Here is a 20902-nt window from a genome sequence, read left to right as displayed (position 1 = left end):
GAAACCACAACATCATCATGTGGCAATCACGTTTGGTCTATAGTGTACTTTCAGCCCTCATCTTCCATCCTGAGCGGGCCCCCTTACCACCCTTTACTTGGTGGTCCCTTCTCTATCTGAACTGCCTTTTCCCCCAGCATGCCAGGCTGGCTTCCAAGCCATGGTGAAGACCTCCTGGTACTTATCTCTACTATTCTTGGGTGTTAGTCTCCCATTCTGTTACTTTATATTCCACAAATGAGTGCAATCTTTCTATGTCTGTCCCTCTCTTTCTGACTCATTTCACTTAACATGATACTCTCCATGTTGGTCTACTTATATGCAAATTTCATGATTTCATCTTTTCTAACAGCTGCATTGTATTCCATTGTGTAGATGTACCAAATTTCTTTACCCAGTCATCTCTTCTCGGGCACTCGGGTTTTTGCCAGATTCTGGCTATTATAAACAGTGCAATGAACTGCAATGAACATATAAGTGCGGATATCATTTCTACTATAGTTTTTTGCATCTACAGGATATATTCCCAGAAGTGGTATTGCTGGGTCAAATGGGAGCTCAATTTTTAATTTTTTGAGAAGCATCCATACTGTTTTCCAAAAGGGCTGAACCAGTCGGCATTCCCACCAGCAGTGAAGGAGAGTCCCTTTCTCCCCACATCAGTGCCAACATTTAATTTCTTCCTCCAATTCTGATCATTTAATTTATTGTTTTTATAGACTCCCCTCAAAAACGCAGGTTATAGATTAAAATGAAGAATTTTACAAGGCTACCGTATTGTGGCATTTAACTTAGATGTTTAAAATGTGATATAGCTCACGGTGATTCACTAATTAAAAATAAATAAATTTAAAAAATAAAATAAAATAAAATGTGATATATACTTTTTATATTGAAGCATAAGATAAGGATGGCAATAAAAATAATACCTGTAAATACTTATTAATAGTACTTATAAAGTACTTAAGCAAATGGGATGGCAGTTTACTAGAAATCTAATTATAAGCTAAATAATTTTATGCTTCAATTCAAAGCAACATAATACAGCATCACTTTTCAAGTTCACTATTTAAAATAATGTATAGTAAATACTGGATAATGTTGCAAATGTAGAACATGCCTTTACACTTTTGAAGAATTTTACTATCTTTTACTTTCAAAATTTATCATCACCATTTTTTGCCAAAGCAATCATGTGAAATAAATGTAAAATGAGTATACATATTAGTTTCAGTATAGGTTCTCCTAAAAGATTAAATAAAAACAAATTCTGCTTATGCATCTTCAGTAAATTCCACTTAGTAACATTTGCAAAAAAAAAGACATACTTTTAATGAGCTATGAGTAAATTTACACAATTCAAGTTTAACGGCATGTTAATTTTTAACAACAAAATAATACTAACTTATCAGAGCTTCCCATAAATCATTTCATTATTCCTCCAAAGGGGTCATGACACTAAATTTGTAAGCAATGTATTTATAATTCAATACAAAAGGCTTAAGCAATACTGAATGACCCAAAATTCCTTACAGAATAATCTTTATAATATTGGTATTAGAATAGGTTGTAAATTGGGACAGTTTCTGTGTGGGATTCTGGAAAGACCCAAAAGCCAAAGAACAAAAATATTGACTATACAGCTGCTTTTTAAAGGAAGTGGTTAGTTATGAAATGAAACTTAAAAGAAAAATTTAATGGGAAAACTTGTTGGTTACATGTACAAAAAAAGAAAAGAAATGAGATATTTATCTAAGACCATGCACAAAAATCATATCAAGATAGATTAAAGACCTCAGTATCAGACCTGGTACAATATTAATTGAAGAAAACATAAGTAGAACATTTCATGACATTAAACTAGAGGTATCTTTTATGACTCAATGCCATTGACCAAGCAAACAGAAACAAAGATAAACAAATTGGACTACATCAAATTAAAGCTTCCAAACTGCAAAGCAAGCAATGGCCAGAATAAAAAGACATTCCACAAGCTGGGAGAGGATATTTAACCACCAATTCATCTGATAAAGGTTGCTATAGAATATATATATAAGACTGGCAGAACTTATCAACAGAGGATGAACAGAAATTTCTTCAACTATAAACAAATGGATGAACAGGAACCCCCTTAAAGAATATAGCACAATAGCACTGTTGTCCCATTGTTCATCAATTTGCTCCAGCAGGCACCAGTAACATCTCCATTGTGAGACTTGTTGTTACTGTTTTTGGCATATCAAATACTCTATGGGTACCTTGCCAGGCTCTGCTTTGTGGCCCAGATACTCTTAGTAGCTTGCTGGGCTCTCCAAGAAGGATGGAGAAATCGAACCCAGGTTGACCAAGTGCAAGGCAAAAGTCCTACCTTCTCTGCTATCACTCCAGATACACAGATTAAAAAAAAAGAGCACTACTTTGCATGACATATCATCAGGGAAATGCAAATCAGAATAACAATGAGTTATCTCAGATAAGTGACACTGGCACACATCACAAAGTGCAGAAACAATCAGTGTTGGCATGGATGTGGGGGAGGAGTCCTGCAGTCACTGCTAAACGGAATACTGACTAGCCCAGTCTTTTTGGAAATCAATATGGACAATATGTTGGAAAACTAGGAATTGAATTTCCATATGACCCAGAAATTCCATTTCTTGGCATCTATCCCAGGGGCCCCAAAACTCTATTTTGAAAAGGCATTTGTACTCCTGTGTTTATTGAAAATAACTGAAAATCTGGAAACAACTCATGTCCAAGAATGGACTATAGATAGTACGTACATAAATACATGAAATAACAATCCTTGGCTTTAAGGAATGATGAAATTATGCATTATACTGCTACATGGATCTAGATAGTATCATGCTGAGTGAAGTTAGTCAGAAGGAGAGGAACATTCCCAGTATGACCTCTTACTCAGAAACAACAGAAATTGGGAACTGGTGTTTACTAAGAAGCTTACTACAGAGTGTGTGTGGTTGGGGGCAACAGGATGGACTCTGGTGGAGGGAAGCAGACACTCTGGTTGAGGGTGTGGTGCTGAGATGTTTAGGCATGAAGCCTATATATGCAAGAATACATATTTATACATATATATATATATCCTTATTCTCTTCAGAGGGAAAATGCTGTTATTCTGATGGGATTAATTATTATCATTATTATCGATTTATTCCCTCCAGGTACATTAGAAAGTTAGTATTAAATAGTGGTCAGGATGAAATTCTATTGTAAAAATATGATCAAGACTGCAAAGAGACGAGATTAAAACAAAATAATTTCATAAGGAAAGGGGTGTGTGTGGGGGGGAGAGAAGCCAGAAATGCTTGTCAGCTTTGTAGAGAAAAGATTTCCACAGGGGAACTTAAAAGGCATTTTTTGTTCTTTTGTCCTTATTTCTACCTTTTTTATTTTACTTTATTTACACACTGTCATTTACAAAGTTACTCATAATGCAGTTGTTTCTGGCATTCAATGTTCCAACATCAATCCCACGCATTGTGACCTTCCATCCACCACTCTCCTGAGTCCCCCTGCCCCCAAGACTGCCCCTTTAGCAGGCATGACATGATGTATTTTATACTGCTTGTTACAACAAAATGAATCACGTAATATTGAAAAATGCTTCAGTAAAAAAAATTGTGAAAATTGTTATATCCCACCATACAGTCATCAAATGCATAGTTTGGGAGATTTTTTTAAAAATCTCCCATGCGTCATCTGCTTTGTCCCTCTCCCTAAGAACTGGTCTTTAAAAAAATGTGATTCAATGTCACATGAAATACAAATGGTCAAAAAGCCAGAAGCTAGAAGAATTTTTAGTTCAGTTTCTGATATCCTAAAGAAAACTGACCATCAACTTGTGCCAAACCTAAAGAAACCACCTCAAACACACACTGATACTTTAGGGCTCTGACATGCATTTTATATGATGTGGATTTTAGAACCTGCTATTATATCTTTTTGTAAAATATCTTTCAAAGTACTTTTAAGCCATTCCTAAATTTAATTAACAGTAAAAGCAAATTGTCTTGAATTGACAAAACAGAAAGAGATGCTTTTATATTTTCATAAGAAGCAGTATTATATTGAAATAATTGAATAAAATAATATATTGAAAGACAAGATGATGATTTATTTATTTTTCCAATTTTGAGGCACCAACAATAACAATATTATTATTGATAGCATTTCATGCACACAGTAGTCTCAGGCAACCTTGGCAATTAAAAAGAAAGAATGTGGTTAGAGATATTTCAAATACTATCTAAGAAGAATGTCTAGAGGAACAGATGACCCCCCATAGATGGAATGGATTTTCAAATCCCAAAAACAGGTGTAAAACATTATAATTTAGCAAAATAAATATGCTAGTTCTAGTGTCATAGAAAACATAGACAAATAGCATTTCTGAGAAAGTCACATATTTTTCTGTTTTCTTGAGTTATACTATGCTGTTGTAACAACCCAGAAGTTTTACTTGCTTGAAGCCACAAAGGTTAGTTTCTTGCTCCTGCAACATGATTTCTGTGGACAGAGAATAGACCTGTCTTTGAAGTTGCAGTGATGCATGCTGATATGATTTCAGAGTTAGCTGACAAAGGAGGCTCTTTGGGGACTCAAGACAGCTTGTCTATCAATGACCCTGTTACATCTGCCTGCATTTCTCGTGTTCGAGCTCATTGAAAGGCCCCATGCAACTACAGAAAACCAGAAAGACCTACTTTTCTGAGATTCAACCCGACAGGATAGATTTCAACAGGACAAAAATATGGTTGTGAATTTGAGGGAACTCACCAACAATCTGTTAACTCCCCCTTTTCCCTCCATGACAAATGGCTAACATAAAACTGACTGGAAGTAAGAAAACATTAACACCACTCATGAATTCAGAATTTTTTTATTAAGTAAATGAAATAAAATGCAAATGGGACATCACATAATTAGCGAGTAATTACAGAATGTTTTATTTTCTAATGATAACTATGATAACTATACATCATATTTTGTTTATGAAGTCCTTCATATTGAATTTGTCATTTTGTTTTGGTTATTTTTTTGTCTTTTAAGTATTTATATTTGTATTTATTATTATTATTATTGCCTTATTATTATTTAATTTCTTAGTTTGGGGGCTACAAATGCTCACTCGTGGCAGTGCTAGGGTACCACATAGAATGCCAGGGATGGAACCCAGGTCGGCTGCATACAAGGCAAATGTTCTTCTTATAGTGCTATCAACCAGATCTGCGGCATACAAGGCAAATGTCCTTCCTACAATGCTATTCTCCAGCACCATGACATCTGGAGTTTGTCTAGTATGGGCCAACCTTGGTTCAATCTGCAGTACCGCACATTGTCCCATGAGTAACATCAGATGAGGTCACTGAATACAGAGATAGGAGTTAGAATTGAGTACTGTAAAGTTTCAGCTCGAAAAAGATTAACCACACTAAGCAGGTTGGAATGGAGAGCTGTAGAAGTAAAAAAATCAAAAGCATGGTTGCCCAAATAAGAAACGCAATTATGTGTGTGTGTGGGGGGGGGAGGGAGTGGGGATGGAGATGGGGGATGTTCATGCCAGATAAATGCAGTTTCAATGTATGATAAAGTCAGAAAGAAAATAATTGCAAATTAAATCTTCAAGTTGAGTTCATAACTAATAATAACAACCATCTAAATACCTTTAGTAAACCACAGAAAAATTTTATATAGAAACAAGAGAATTTCAGAAGCATCTGGAATAAAAACCATTACCAATGTGGGGGTAAGTTTAGAAATCAAAATAAACTACTCTGGACTTTTTGAAGATACATGAAACCAAATTCAGGATTAAAAATTCTGTGAGAACATAACTTAAGTCAAAAACACCTAGGAAAATGCTTCATCACAGCAAAATGAATGGCAGAAAATCTGATTAGATTCTGTAACATTGGCCAAATCGAAATGCTGGGCAGAGATGAAAAATATAATTTATTTCCCACAAACTAGATTTAAGCACAAAATGATAACCCTTTATACTATCAGAGCATATTAATAGTGGATTGCCGAGAAGCAAACTACCATTAAATCAGTAACTATTAGCTTTTTGAATTTTTCTGTCAGTGATCTAGAAAATAAAAAAAGAGAGAAAATGGGATACAAATATTTGAAGAGCTCATATATTCAAAATTAAAAAATTAAGCTTTAGGGGCTAGAGTGATAGCACAGCGGGTAGAGCGTTTGCCTTGCATGCGGCCGACCCGAGTTTGATTCCCAGCATCACATATGGTGCCCCAAGCTCAGCCAGGAATGATTCCTGAGTGCAAAGCCAGGAGTAACCCCTGAGCATCTTTGAGTGTGATCCAAAAAAGAAAAAAAAATCAAGCTTTATAAAGTTACCTATAATTTGTTTTCTGTTTTCTTTTGCTTTGGGGGCCACACCAGTGGTGCTCAGGACTTAATCCTGGCTTTGCACTCAGGGATTACTCCTTCTGGACTTGAGCAACCATACAGGATGACTGGGATCAAACCTAGGTCAGCTGTGTGCAAGCATGTGCATCACCCTCTCTATTATCTCCCCAGTTCTAATTTATCTATAACTTTAAAAGAAAATAGGGGCTGGAGCGATAGCACAGCGGGTAGGGCGTTTGCCTTGCACGCGACCGACCCGATTTCGATTCCCAGCATCCCATATGGTCCCCTGAGCACCGCCAGGGGTAATTCCTGAGTGCAGAGCCAGGAGTAACCCCTGTGCATCGCCGGGTGTGACCCAAAAAGTAAAAAAAAATAAATAAAAAAATAAAAGAAAATAGAAAAGTTAACTACTCATTCAGCACCAAAGGAATTGCTCAACAACCTTTAATCCAAGTTTAAATGAGAGTCGTCAACTATTTACCTACAACTTACTCTTTAAATTGCAATTGTCTAATTTTATACTAAATCCATTTGATATCCATTTGATATGAAATCTTGAATAAATTACAGTACAAAAGGAAAGTAGAAACCCAAAACAAGTAAGTCAATTTCTAGATGTTTTGTGTTGTATTGAACTTTCTGTGCAAATCTCCTTTGTTATTAATCAAAGTGATATGTACTAGTACTCAAAATCATTTTATTGGTGAATGATAAATATTTACTCTAGGAATGATTTTGTTTATACAGGAACTGATTATAAATGTATTTCCATTATCTATTCTATTATCACCTTACCATATAAGATATGCAGGAACATAAATATATATTTGCCTTACAATAGAAAATGAAGGCTTTGTGTGTTAAGATATTTCTCAAAGTCCGATAATTAACAGTCAATTGGAGGATTTGAAACCTAGTCTTTCATTTTCAGCCCCTGCCTCCCAATATTGTCAGGAATCCAGCCCAGAGTCTCAGAGTAGTAAGAAGACTCTACCACTGAACCACAGGCCCTACTCCCAAATCTTTAAATTTTTACTTTCCTTTATAAACTGGAAATAGTATTACAGCAAATTGGGATACAGTTAAAAACAAATTATTCTTAAAATAGCATATTAATTCTTTAAAAATATGTACTAAAAATTACTATAGTCTAGACTTGGTGATGCCCTGGCAATGCTCAGGGGTTACTTCTGGCTCTGCCCTCAGGAATTACTCCTGGAAGGTTCAGGGGCTCATATGTAGTGCCAGGGATGAACTCAGGTTGACCACATGCAAGGTAAATGCCCTACCCACTGGAGTATTTCCCCGGCCCCTATTTATAATCTTTTCTTAAACAATGTTGTAATTTTTATTCTCAAGAATCAAATGATTTAGTAACACCAAGTAGAGGATGTTGGGAGTACCCATTCAGGTTGTAAGATGCGAACTGAAAGTAGACTATAGACCGAACATGATGGCCACTTAATACCTCTATTACAAACTACAACACCCACAAGGAGAGAGAACAAAAAGGGAATACCCTGGCACAGAGGCAAGGTGGGGTGGTGGGGGATGGGGAGGGGTGGTGAGAGGGATACTGGGATCATTGGTGGAGGTGAATGGGCACTGGTGGAGGGATGGGTAAATGATCATTACATGAGTGAAATGCAAACACAAAAGTATATAAATTTGTAACTGTACATCACAGTGATTCTCCAATAAAAAACTTAAAAAAAAAGAATCAAATGATTTAGAAAGAGAGACAGTTAAGAAAAGGCAAAAGAAAGATATACAGTGAACAAAAGTAATATCAAACAATTCATACAAGGAGAAAAGCATGCACAAGTAAAGACACTGAATTTTCCTAGAGTTTCAGCATGCATACAGAAAGTAAAGAGACTAAATTTTGTGTCGAGTTTCAGGAATGGCTTACTGAGAATACGATGCTAGTCTGTTTGAATACTAGGTTGTCCATGTAAACTACAGAAGGAGCCTTTAGTTAAAGAGATCCCAATGAGCAAGACCATACTGATGGTTTGCTCAAATGGAGTGGTTTTATAACAATGTACTAAATCATCTTACTTTTAAATATATTTGCAACATCTAAAAACTTAGTATGAATTTTTAATTAAATTCATTAGCACTTCATTCTTAAAATTGATTAGTATACTTGATACTTCTATGTTCTTTCTTCTCCCACAGGGAAGGCTAAATGAAAAGATGGGTAATTATCACTCCCAAATATGCAAATAACTTTTCCCTGGTTTTCTACTAGTACTAGCAATGAAACATCCGATTATTATCCATATTCTAAAGCTGTAATTTTGAATAATTATTATTGAACCAGACGTCATATTCTTCTCCCTGAACTTTATAGTAACATAATCATTGAACCTTCTTTTTGGAGAAAGTAGCAATGTTTTCATCTTATCCTCCTAAATCCACCACAAATTCCACAATAGTATCTCCTCTGGATCAGTGAACAAGAGCAGAAGATCCAGGTCCCATGGGGAAAAAAATGTCCAATCCTTCTTTTCTCAATAGGCATCAAGATATAACTATTCTGCTAGGCTGCATAAGCACATGAAGGCAACAGAAATTTTTTTCTCACACTTCACATTAATTTAACCAATCTTGTTTATACATAGTTTGAATATAATGAATGAAAAATACAGGATCTTTAAATGATGATGATTATAGTTTCAAGATAAACTCCATGTTTATTGAAAGTTTATATACTACATTTTGAGAATTTTAAGAACTAAACATAAATATTTTCTTTCTGAGGGCCAGAGCTATAACATAACAGGTTGGCCTGGCATGTAGCTAACTCAGGTTCAATCCCCAGCACTCCACAGGGTTCCCTGAGTCTCTCCAGAATGATCCCTGAACACAGAGCCAGAAATAACCCCAGAACAGCGCTGAATGTGACCCCAAAACAAAAACAAAGTGGAAAGAAAAACCTTTCTTCCTAATCATAGCATCTATAAAAAGAAGCTTTGTAACATAGATGCATTCTAAAGGTTTGAAAGGGCCAAGATAGTGCTTTGCATGCCGTATACCTGATTTGAATTTCAATTTCAGGTATCATAAAAAAAAACCTGAGTTTTTAAAATTGTGTTCTAGATTGCTATCCACTATTGATTACTGAAAACATTTTTTAGGAAAGAAATGGTGGGGACAGAACAATAGTACAATAGGTCTGGTGCTTTCTTTGCATGCAGCAGACATGGGTACAAGTTTGATCCAAGCATCCCATATGGTCCTCAGATCACCAACAGAAATAATCTTGAGTGTAAAGCCAGGAGTATATCTAAAGCATCACCAGGTGTGGCCCAAAAACAAAAGGAAAAAAAAGAAAGTTCAGGGCCAAAGGAAAAAACAGTACAGCAGGTAGGACACTTGCCTTATATGCACTCCATATGGTCCCATGAGCATGGAGCCAGGAGTAAGCCCTAAAACAGATGTGACCCTAAAGCATAATAGAAGAAGAAGAAAAGAAACAGCAATGTAATACGACCTGTTACATGTAGGTAGAACTAATTTTTATAAAAATCTGTCTCTGTCACTGTCACTGCTCATCGATTTGCTCGAGCGGGCACCAGTAAAGTCTCCATTGTGAGTCTCGTTACTGTTTTTGGCATATCGAATACACCATGGGTAGCTTGCCAGGCTCTGCCGTTCAGGCAAGATACCAAGTGAATATATACAGAAGCAGCATAATTTGTTACAGGTTATAAGCTATAACTAAGTTAAACAAGTTGAAGTGTGTATGTTGAAAGGTCATATTCAATACAGAAAAATAGACTAGGTTAAAATCATCCCTGGAAAAGAATCAATGAAAAACTATCTGTGGCACATATATCTGTGAAAGCCATCTTTTCTTGTTTAAATTTTTTATGTAGACACCCTGATGTACAAAAGTGTCCATGATAGAGTTTCAGGCCTACAATGTTCCAACAATGTTCCAACATTCCATCACCAATCCTAATACTGTCAACTTCCCTCTACCAATGTCCCAAGGTTCCCTCCTACCCTCCAGCTTACCTCCATATCAGGGTCACTTTTAAGCTTAAATCTTGTAGTTTAGGTTCCAGGCTTACATTGTGCTAATTTTGTGGTTAAATGTGTAAATAAACTCTGCAACTACACTATTGCTGTGTTCAAGGCCCTGTTAGCAACTGTCCACTTCTCTTTCCAGCCTCCCTCTATTTCTCTCCTTCCCTGACTTTCTCATTTCTATACTCTAGAAAAGGACTTTTTGCCTCCATCTTTGCACAACATAGTATTATAGCACAGCGTGTAGGGCGTTTCTGCCTTGCATGCGGCCGACCTGGGTTCGATCCCTCCATCCCTCTCGGAGAGCCCGGCAAGCTACCGAGAGTATCTCACCCGCAAGGCAGAGCCTGACAAGCTACCTGTGGCGTATTCGATATGCCAAAAACAGTAACAAAAAGTCTCCTAATGGAGATGTTACTGGTGCCCTCTTGAGAAAATCGATGAACAATGGGACGTGGTAGAGTGGTGCAGTAAGAACAGATAAAAAATAGAAATTAAAGTGATAAAAATTGGAAAAGAAGTAATAAAACTATTCACAGATTGTATGATAATATACACAGAAAACCCTAAGGAGTCTACTAAAGAGCACCTAGAAACAATTAATAGTACAGTAAAGTAGCTGGCAAAAAATATATATAAAATACCTGTTATATTTCTATATGTGAATAATGAACTTGAAGAAAAAGAGATAAAAGTGACTACTACATTCAAAAGTGTTCAATAATATTAAGAACTAGGAATCAACTGAACAAAAGAAGTATTAAGACCTAAACCACAAAAACTATGTCTTTTATGAAAAAAATAGAAAAGATCTCAAAAAATAAAAGACTAATGTTATTCACAGATTGGAAAAATCAACACTGTCCCCAAAAATAGGCATCTTATCTAAATTATTATATAGACTCAATGCAATCCCCATCAAAATTCTGAATTCTCTAAGGACCTAGAATGGTCACTAATAAAATATATATGGAACCAAAAATTCCCTGAGTAACCAAAGCAACATTGAGAAATAAAAAATTGGGAGATATTGTATTATCTGACTTCAAGCTATACTTATGAAGCATATTTTTGAGGTGTTATTCATATATCAGTTTTTCAATTCTATTTTTGCTCCATATGATTATAGGATAAATACATATTTTATCTACCCAATCACCAGATGACTTAGCGTAGAAAAGTTTTATTTAGAAATACAATTTTTAAAGATATGAATATATGACTTTTCAAGTTATATACTTCTTTGTGTGAGTCTATATCTTTGGAGATTCATGAGAATATTTGACAATTTGTAAAACTATAATGCCAATTTTAAATATCTTAAATATAATATATACTAAAAGATGCTGTTTCAATCCAAATGAGTTAGATCACTTTAAAATGTTTCAGATTTTATATATAATATACATACATGTTTTTATTCTTTACCGTCAACACTCAGACCAATTTTATAACTTCTTCCTAGACTATTCTAACTTCACCTCTTACTGAACTATGGAGGACACAATTCTTGCATTGTAATTCTCTATAGTCTTATAAACAACTAATAAATATTTACTGAGTAGACAGACACCTTTTACTGCTATTGTTGGCTTACTAACACTTGTCTTCTGCTTATAATATAATATAACAAACAGGGACAAATTCATATACAGTGTAATATCCTAAACATGAGAATTTTCAAAACCCCTTTAGCACCAATGACTACTTAACTGTTAATTGATGGGAAGTTAAATGAGAGCAAAGCTAGAATTTTATTATTGATTTGCAAATAAAATTAAAACTCAGTGCAGTCCATGAACATATACTCCAACACATTTCTCTACAAGAAATAAGGATTGCTTTTAGCAAATTAGTATGTGTATACATATATGAGTATATGTATGTACATTGTGAACTTTGGGTCTATCATCAGAGGCACTCAGGGGCCAGTCACATGTCTATGCTGTGTGGTAATTCTCTGTGGTGCTCAGGGACCATGCAGTGCTGGGTTTCAAATTAGGGTTAGTCAGATACAAGTGTCTTAACCTCTGCACTACCTCTCTGGCTTGTATATCTATTTGAATATATATTCATAAAAATGTTGCCATTGTACCCCATGTATGCATATAGAATACATATAAAAAAGGTCTAGACGATATAAGCTTACATGCAAACATATGCATGCTGATACTTACACTCTGTTTTACTCTATATTTTATGCATTTTGTAGACAACCTGGTGTGTAGATATATACATACAGCAATGTTTTATATTTCATACATATTTAAGTATTATAATAAGAATAGTTAAGAAGATAAAGTCTTTTCCTTTTGAAATAAGAAGCCCATGACTTCAAAATTCAACATTCATCACAAACCACTGTTGTTGGATCTCTTTGTACACCAGAGCAATACAGTTTTTATGTTAATTATCTCCCTTCATGCTGGCTACTAGATAGATATCTTGCAGCTAAGCATAGTTAGATTATAATGGAATGAGATTGTATGAAGACACAAAATGCTCTTACACAGTACAATTTAGAATCCATTTTTTAAAACTTTCAAGTGCTACACCTTAAAACTGAAATGTGCTAAGAATCTTAGTTTTTCCATAAATTTATTACACTGAAAGTTGATTATAACTTCCATACATTTTCTTTATAAACAATTTTTGTATGTCCTATTACATTAGCAACAAAACAGTCTACTTTGAACAATTCAATTATAAGAAAAGTAAGTTATTATCCCTATTTGTGTACAACTTCACAGATTAAAAAAAATTTCAAAATCCCAGATACTTACACATATTTAAGTAAAACTTAAAAGTATAGTCAACTGGGTAGCTGACGTACCAGTAATGAAATAAATGACAACTATTGCTTGTGTTATATTAAGTGCACACAAGAAAAATGCTGATATTTGGGCCAGAGAGATAGTACAGCAGATAAGGTGCTTGCCTTGTACATGGCCAACACATCCCATGGTCACACAGGCATGCCAGGAGTTATTCCTGAGCAAAGAGCTAGGAGTTACCCCTGAGCATCACTGAGTGTGCCCCCAAAATATAACCAAACTAAATAATAGAATATAAATGTCTAAAACAAAAAGCCTAAAATTTTGTTTTAAAATATTTTATCTTCTGTTTTTCTCCTCTTCTTTATCATCACCACTTTTTACAGAGTTCAAATGATGCTAAAACGGGCTTTTATATATCACAAATAGGCATAACTCAATTAGTGTCAATAATTCTGAGAAATCATCTCATACACATATACATTAATTTAAATATCATTTCTATGGGCTGGAAGATACTATAGTCGGTTGAACCCTTGCCTTGCGTGCAACTGACTGGTGTTTGGATCCCTGGCATCCCAGTACTCTAGGGGAGGTTCCTGAGCACAACATCAGAAGTTATCTCACTGAGTGTGGCCCAAGAAACATAATATATGTGTATATATATTATAAAACCTGTTAAAAGAGGCTGAAGCGTTAGCACAGCAGGTAGAGTGTTCACCTTACATGCAGTCAACCCGGGTTTGATTTCCAGCACTCCATAGGGTCCCCCAGCACCACCAGGAGTAATTTCTGAGTCCAGAGCCAGGTGCAACCCCTGAGCATCACTGGGTGTGTCCAAAAAGAAAAAAAACTTAATAAACGCTCTTCTTGTAGATAAAATATTTTCATCAAAGGCACATCAAGGTAATTTAGAGGTATTCACTGGGTAGATTTCATTTCATTTCTATCACGTGTTAAATGTCTGACATTTACTTGTCACCTCTAAGCTTGTTTCCCTTTTCAAGGCTTAAATTTAGGTACAGTCAATTTTAAAATGCAAGAAGGAATGGGTACTCATTAAAGTTTGCCATCTTATAGAATTTGATGCAGAGCCTTAGAAGAATAAGAGATTTTTCAAAGGTGATGCCATTTGTCATGAAGCAATAGAATTCACATCTGTTGCCCAATCCAATGGTTTTTATACATATTTATGCTACTTCCCAGAGGCAGTGAATTGGTCTCTCTTGAAAGAATTTTGTAACCTGGATTTCTCTCTGATGTCATTTAAGAGTCATTTCCTGGTTATATTTGTTGACTGACACTTCAAACAAAGTTACAATTACTATGAACTTAGATAGAATTAAGGGTTTTCTAAATTCATCACTAAAATATGAACAGCTACATACTGTCAAGTGTAGCCCAACTATGTCCTTAATACAAATATTTCAGATAAAATTACATAAGTCATTTTACACATGGAGAGAGAATTAACTACATGGAAACTAGTCACTCAAAGCACAAATGAACCATGTTTCAAGGAAACCATATATCTCTGGTGACTGTCATTCAAGTATATATGTTTCCCAGAAACAGGAGTAATGAACACAAGAGGCAGCTACGTGTAACAGATAATAGTCAACTGATAACTTATCAGTCCCCCCATTCAAATGTGTTTCTTCTGTATAAAATTGAAAACCAAATGGAAGATTGCATATTTAAGATTTCCCATTTAAAAAATAAATTATGGCCTCGTAATCATAAAGTAAATATGTATTGGTATAGATTACTTTCTGAAGAATATTTTAATCAAAATACAGTAAATGAAATAAGGGACAGAGAGAGATGAAAAGGAAAAAAATGAACAATTGAAAAGATAAAGAAAAATATAATTAAAAAAATTAATATTAATAATGGTTGCTAAAAGAAAATCAGAGAGGTATATGCAGTTAGATGACCAAAACTGATGTCTGATATTGAACCAATCTCTACTATTCTTTTATGTACTTATCAAACATCTTTCTTAAGTCCCATTGATTTTCTTTCAGGAAATATGATATTTTATGAATAGTTTTTAAAGTTTTTTTTAATACTACAGTAGTCCCTAAACTGTAAAGGGAAAAAACAATAACATTTCCTTATCAAAATTTGAAAAGGAGCAACCAGAGTTAGGGAGCTATGATAAAGAGAAAATAATTAAGAAAATTCAGAAAACATTATTATTTCAGTCTAGCCTCCTGCTTTATGGGTAAAAAGCAGTGGAATAGGAGAATCAGTAACTGACAAGCCTTTTTGCATATAGTGACCTCCTCTCCTTGTACTACAGGAAAACATTTCCACCTAGAGTCCTTTCACAGAATATCCAGAGACCAAATGAAATCAACCATAATGAATACCAGAGCCAGATAATAATCAGTTTTTAATTGCAGCATCAAGCCAATTAATTTGTGACAACATCCTATCACTTCTTATTCTTGACAGGAAGTTTCAGAAGGCTGAAATGGGTTCCCAGGTCAATGGGATCCCTGGAATATTTCAGCATTAGTATCTAATTAAAATTTACATTTATTAAAGAATAAAACCCTTTAGGGGTGAAGTCTGAAATTTAAATTTGAGGTTACAGACTAGCCTCACCAATCTATTTAATTGTCAAGAAACACAAAATACCTTATGCATTATATATACAGACTCTTCATACTAGTACTCTTCCTTTGGATTCAGAGGTATCTTTTAGAAGGAAAAATTAATCTACATTATATATACCTTGTTTAATCCAACAGAAGAATATTTTGTGTCTACATAATTTTGATGAGCAAAATTATTAATTTACTGTGTCATATCACAAGATTTCTAAAACAATGTATTTTAGGAACATAAGAGATCCTTTTTAAGATTTTGGCATGGTATTTCTTTATTCTTGCCTCTACACAGAGCTCCATCCAATGTAATATCTGTATGGCAAACTTTATATAAACCCTGAAATCATGTTGAATGTTATTCTAGAATGAAGAGGGAGAAAAGGAACTAGTAAACTGGCCTGCTTCCACTTCCACTACATTATGCTATTATATAATATTAATCAAACTATGAACCAAAAAGAACCCCCACAAATAAACAATAACCTAACCACTTTGGACAGCATTAATAGGAATCCTGCTCCATTAAAATTCTTAACATGAAAATTCTGACAATATCTCACAAAACATTTCACCAGCTTTCGACAGGAAGTGCTTTATTATTTTTTTTTCTGCCTCACACTCAACTGTATTGGAAGTAATGCATGCTGCTGGATGATGATAGTGCACTAAGAATATCTCCTATTAAAATGTTAGCCACTACTTTCCATTTCTGAAAATTATGTTTTACTATGTGGTCCAGTATTTCACAAATGCTGCGTGTGTCTTGGTTTTTATTCAGTATTCCTAGATTGTCAAACGCCCCAACATATATTCTGTCAGTGGCATTTTTTTTTTTCCTGCAGGAGGTTTAATATCCCAAGTCGCGTTTGTTAACAGCCACCTTTAGAAGACTCTGAAACTGCATTACTGAGTGTAAAATAATGTATGTTCTGCACACACAACACAGTACAAACGCATCCAGCGCCAATTATTATCTTACAGAAAAGGTGATCGTGCCAACCACACACAATACCCACTTTTCTTTTCTTTCTTTCTTTCTTTTTTACTGAAATATAATCATCAAACACATTCAGTGCCCACAGTGCCCACGGCAGTAGTACCTAGCAAAAGTGATTTCCGTTAGTGGCTAGAGCAAAGATTATGTCAAAGACTGTGCAATGGGAAATGAATCAGACTTCATCAAATAATCTGAACTCCAAGGCCATTTCCCAGCAACCACCCCCGCCACACATCCACATAGAGACACAGGCGCGCGCGCACACACACGCACACACCACCCCCTACATATGAGCTTAAACTTCCCCCCTCCTTCCCCAACCCTGAGCTGCTCTGGCCATGACTTCCTACTCAAGCTTCTGTCTCTCTCTCTCTCTCTCTCCCTCTCTCTCCCTCTCCCTCTCTGCAAGTCTTTCAGACGCTAGGGCTTTGCTCGGGTCTCAAAGGCAATGCCCTGGGGAAAGGCAATCTGTCACAGGCGAGATGGTGAGACTTCAGCATCCCTGGCAAAGGAAAGGGGAGGAAAGAGGGTGTGGTAGCTCGTCACCACACCCCAGCCCACTACTCCAGTTCACTGCGGCTCAGGGGAGCACGGCGGGTCCCCTCGCTCACCTCGGAGCCGCGCGGCCCCGACAGCCACCCGGCACACTCTGCACAAAACTTCCCTTAGAGCAGGCAAATATTCAGGAGGAGGCGGGCCACATTAGGGCAGAGTTGGAATATACATTCCACGAGGCGCCACCGGGCAGCCTGAAAGGCACCTTTAGATGCCACCCTCCAGCACGGGCATCCTGCACTCCCTGGCACCGTGTGGTGGGGGGGGGGGCGCGAATGGACCTATGCGCGGGGCAGAGGCATAGAGGAGAGAGGGGGAAAGAGGACATTACCTCCCGGCAGAGCCCTCGGGGCGCGGACCACGCTCGCTCGCGTCCGTGAAGTGGCGGTGGCTCCCGGGCACGGCTTTCCTGGGCACAGCGTGGACTCGGACCCGATCCCGCTGGCTCTGCGCGCAGCCAGGAGGCGCGCCGGGACTCCGGGCTCGCCTTTCCCCCGCCCCAGCCCGGCTCGTCTCCCCCTGCCGCGCCCGCTCCGCCACCCCGCGGGCACGCTCGCTCCCCGCGCTCGCCCCTCCGCCTCTCGGCGCCCCCACACCCACCCTCTCCGCTGCGCCCGCCGGGAGCCTCTAGCGGACGCGAAGGGAAGCGCAGCCGACCCGCGGTGCCAGCCCCGTGCGGGGGGGGGGGGGGGGTGGGTTTCTCCACCCCACACTCCACCACCCTGGATGCCGCCGCCCCCCACCTGCCCACCTGCGCCAGGCTCACCTGCCACCGCGTCCGAGCTGCCGGTGCCCACCGCGCTCTATGACAACGAGGGGGGGGAGCGGGGCGGCGGGGCGGGGGGGGGGGCTCTGTTAAGGCTAAAATACATAGGAACAAGATAATCTCCCTGAACACACGCACAGGCACACGCGGCCAATCCAAGCAGGCCAGGGAGCCAGCTTCGTCCCGATTTGCAATAGGTTCCCAAAGTGTCAGGTCAGGACACTGGGTTCAGCGAGCTGCCTCCGACCTGACCAGCGGCGGCGCGGGTGCCGCCCCACTTACCCACCCCAGCCGTTGGCCGGCACTCGAGGAGCGCGTCGTGGCCCCGCGGGGAGACGGTCCTAACTTGCTGCTACCCCATCACCCCATCCCTAAACGTCGATTTCAAGTTCTTCTTCCCCTGCAATTCCACCCTGAGCTCGGGCTGCTTCTTACCTGGAGACCTGATTCATTTTCTCCCGGTCCTTAAAAACCTAGAGCCGCCGTGGGGATGCGACGCGCACCGGCGTGGGGATGTTCCTGGACGGCCCCAGCCTCGGCTCGCCGGATGCTCCTTTTCCCGAGGAGGAGAGGGGCGGGCGAGCAAAAAGCCCTTGCACGAGAGGTGCCTGCAAATCTTGCAGCGAATGCAAACGCAGCCGGGGAAGCTCTGGAAGCCTCCCAAGACCCTCCTCGGTCAACTTGGCTTTTCTATGGAATTTTCTTCTTTAACCCCACGGGCCTGGCGGTGAATGCTCGGGCGTCAGGCATTCCGCAAAGGAAGTGGGTATTTTCCGCCGGTGGCCGCTCCTCTGGCTCTGGGTAATAAAAACCCCTCCCTGTGTCCGCCCCTTAATTTGGAAAAGCCACCACGCCTGGTCTGGGTGTGGGGGCGGCGGTTAAGAAGAGCCGCTCCGAGCCCCCGCTGCACAAACCCGGCTTCCCCCGCAGCCCTTCGAGGAGGCGTCTGCACCGGGGAAACTTTGAGCTGAGGCGGCGGCCACCGAGAGGGGCTAGACTGGCAGCGAGAGGCAGCCGAGAGAGCCAGGTGAGGAGGCTCGGAGGCGGCAGCAATGAGGGACCCCTGGCGGGCAGCGGGCGGCTGGGTCCGGGCACCCGGGCTCAGCGCACGGGCCGCGCGTGCACAAGCGCACACACGCACAGACACACACACACACACACACACACACACACACACACACACAAACACACCCGCGCGCGCGCAGCGACACACGCACGCCCAACCCCGTACCGGGGACCCCAGGACACTGGCGAGCAAGAAGTCGGAGCAAGGGGCGGAGGAGCCGGAGTTAGGATAAATGTGGGCGACGGGGGCGGGTGGGGGGACTCAATCACTCCTCCCTAGTTAGCGAATTGCAGCTGCCTGGCAATGCCTCGCGACCACTGGCCGCTCAAGTCCGCTTGCCCACCCTGCAGGTTTCTGCCCTCTCTGGTCTCTCGGCTCCCAGGCCACTTTACTTCCCTGGCACTCAGCGTGAGGTCGCTAGATTAAAGATTAACCTTGTCCCCGTCTCCTCTAGCAAGGGCCACCTACGCCCCTACAACCGGGGTGCAGAGAAGTGGCAGTTGCAGCTGGCAAGGGAGCCGAGGGGCTCCCCGAGGTCCTTCGAATATAAGAGCCCGTTTCGCCTCTCCTAAACAGGGTTCCCTCGCACCCTTCCTCTCCTCTTCACTCCCACGACTAACATATCTGCACAGTCGCTCTGGAAGCCCGCTTAGATCATTTCTGAAAAGAACTGCCTGGGGACGTCGGAATCGGGCCAATTTCGTGGATACGCTTCTACTGTGAACTGGACGGTAGCAGGTAAGCGGCGCAGCTGGAGAAAAGGGGTGGGATTAGGAGTCTGGAGACCCAGCCCCTTTCCCTGCCTTTTCCAAGGTTTTGCGCCTGGAAGTAGCAGTCCGGATCCTCTACGAGCTCCTGCCCCAACTTCTCCGAGCCCAAGCGCCAACTTCTCTCCCTAGACCGCTGGGTATCCACTGCTGGGGAGCTCAGAGCTGGAAAGAAGGCGATGTCAGAAGCTCCGCGAGTTTCTTCCAAGCTTCAGAAGGAGTCTCCCAGCAGAAGTTTGACTTACCCAGCGGTAGACAGCTGGGATTTCTCACTGGAAACTTTTGCCCTCGATTACATTTTGTTTGATTTGACGGCGTTTCACCTTTGTGTTCTGCCAGTGCAGCATGACTACTTCCACTCTGACACTGTCCAGGCTGCGGATCGCTGCGGGTGTTCTTATTCCGGAGCTGGGAGCGTTTCTGCAATCTGGGACCTACTGGGGAAAGCAAAGACTTAAGTAGCGCGGCGTGCTGCCGACAGCGCTGGGTTGGTTCCCTTGCTCCCCGGCGGATCGCCCAGCAGGTTCCCGGGTCTCCAGACAAGAAGCTCTCTAGTGCCACAGTCGAGCTGCGGGAAACCGCTCCAAGTGGAAAGGCAGCAACACTTAGTCCAGAAGAGGATCTATGAACGCCAGACTCTGCAGTCACCAAGGCGCAAACGTGGGCCAAGTCGTTTGATTTGGTGGGAAAGATCAAAGTCGGTGCTGAAAGGAACTTTAGAGGAGTTACTCACATTTCAGAAATCAAAGGAGAGGATTTGAAGGTGGACAGCAATGAGGAGCTCTGGATCTGCGGATCCGTCCTACCAGGCACACATCTGCATTTCAGGGCTGATGGCCCTGCCTTGGAATACTTGTGAGCTGATTCAGGAGGGCCAAACGGAACTGGTTGATTTTCCGGGGTAATGATGGATGGGTTGTGG

At 39.9% G+C, this 20902-nt stretch overlaps 1 protein-coding gene and 1 long non-coding RNA gene across 7 annotated transcripts in view; one reads left to right on the top strand and one right to left on the bottom strand.

Annotated features, from left to right (window-relative positions):
• Nucleotides 1-18706, bottom strand: part of LINGO2 (leucine rich repeat and Ig domain containing 2) — a 1273527-nt gene extending 1254821 nt beyond the window's left edge. For 5 of the 6 annotated variants that reach the window (XM_055140505.1, XM_055140570.1, XM_055140447.1 and 2 more), the window contains exon 1: nt 17713-17921. The gene's annotated coding sequence lies outside the window, so the exon portion shown is untranslated. Of the gene's footprint in view, nt 1-17712; nt 17922-18582 lie in introns of those variants that run through there. The other variant, XM_055140388.1, reaches the window with a different exon arrangement.
• Nucleotides 18707-19045: 339 nt separating this feature from the next.
• Nucleotides 19046-20527, top strand: LOC129405246 (uncharacterized). Its single transcript, XR_008630471.1, has 3 exons — nt 19046-19174; nt 19790-19951; nt 20027-20527. It is a non-coding gene; the product is annotated as an uncharacterized LOC129405246 (long non-coding RNA).
• The last annotated feature ends 375 nt before the right edge of the window (nt 20528-20902 follow it).

Source organism: Sorex araneus, chromosome 1, assembly GCF_027595985.1.
Source record: "Sorex araneus isolate mSorAra2 chromosome 1, mSorAra2.pri, whole genome shotgun sequence".
Lineage (NCBI taxonomy): Eukaryota > Metazoa > Chordata > Mammalia > Eulipotyphla > Soricidae > Sorex > Sorex araneus.
The sequence above is the reverse complement of the archived record's forward strand: the minus strand, read 5'-3'. Positions and strand labels throughout refer to the sequence as shown.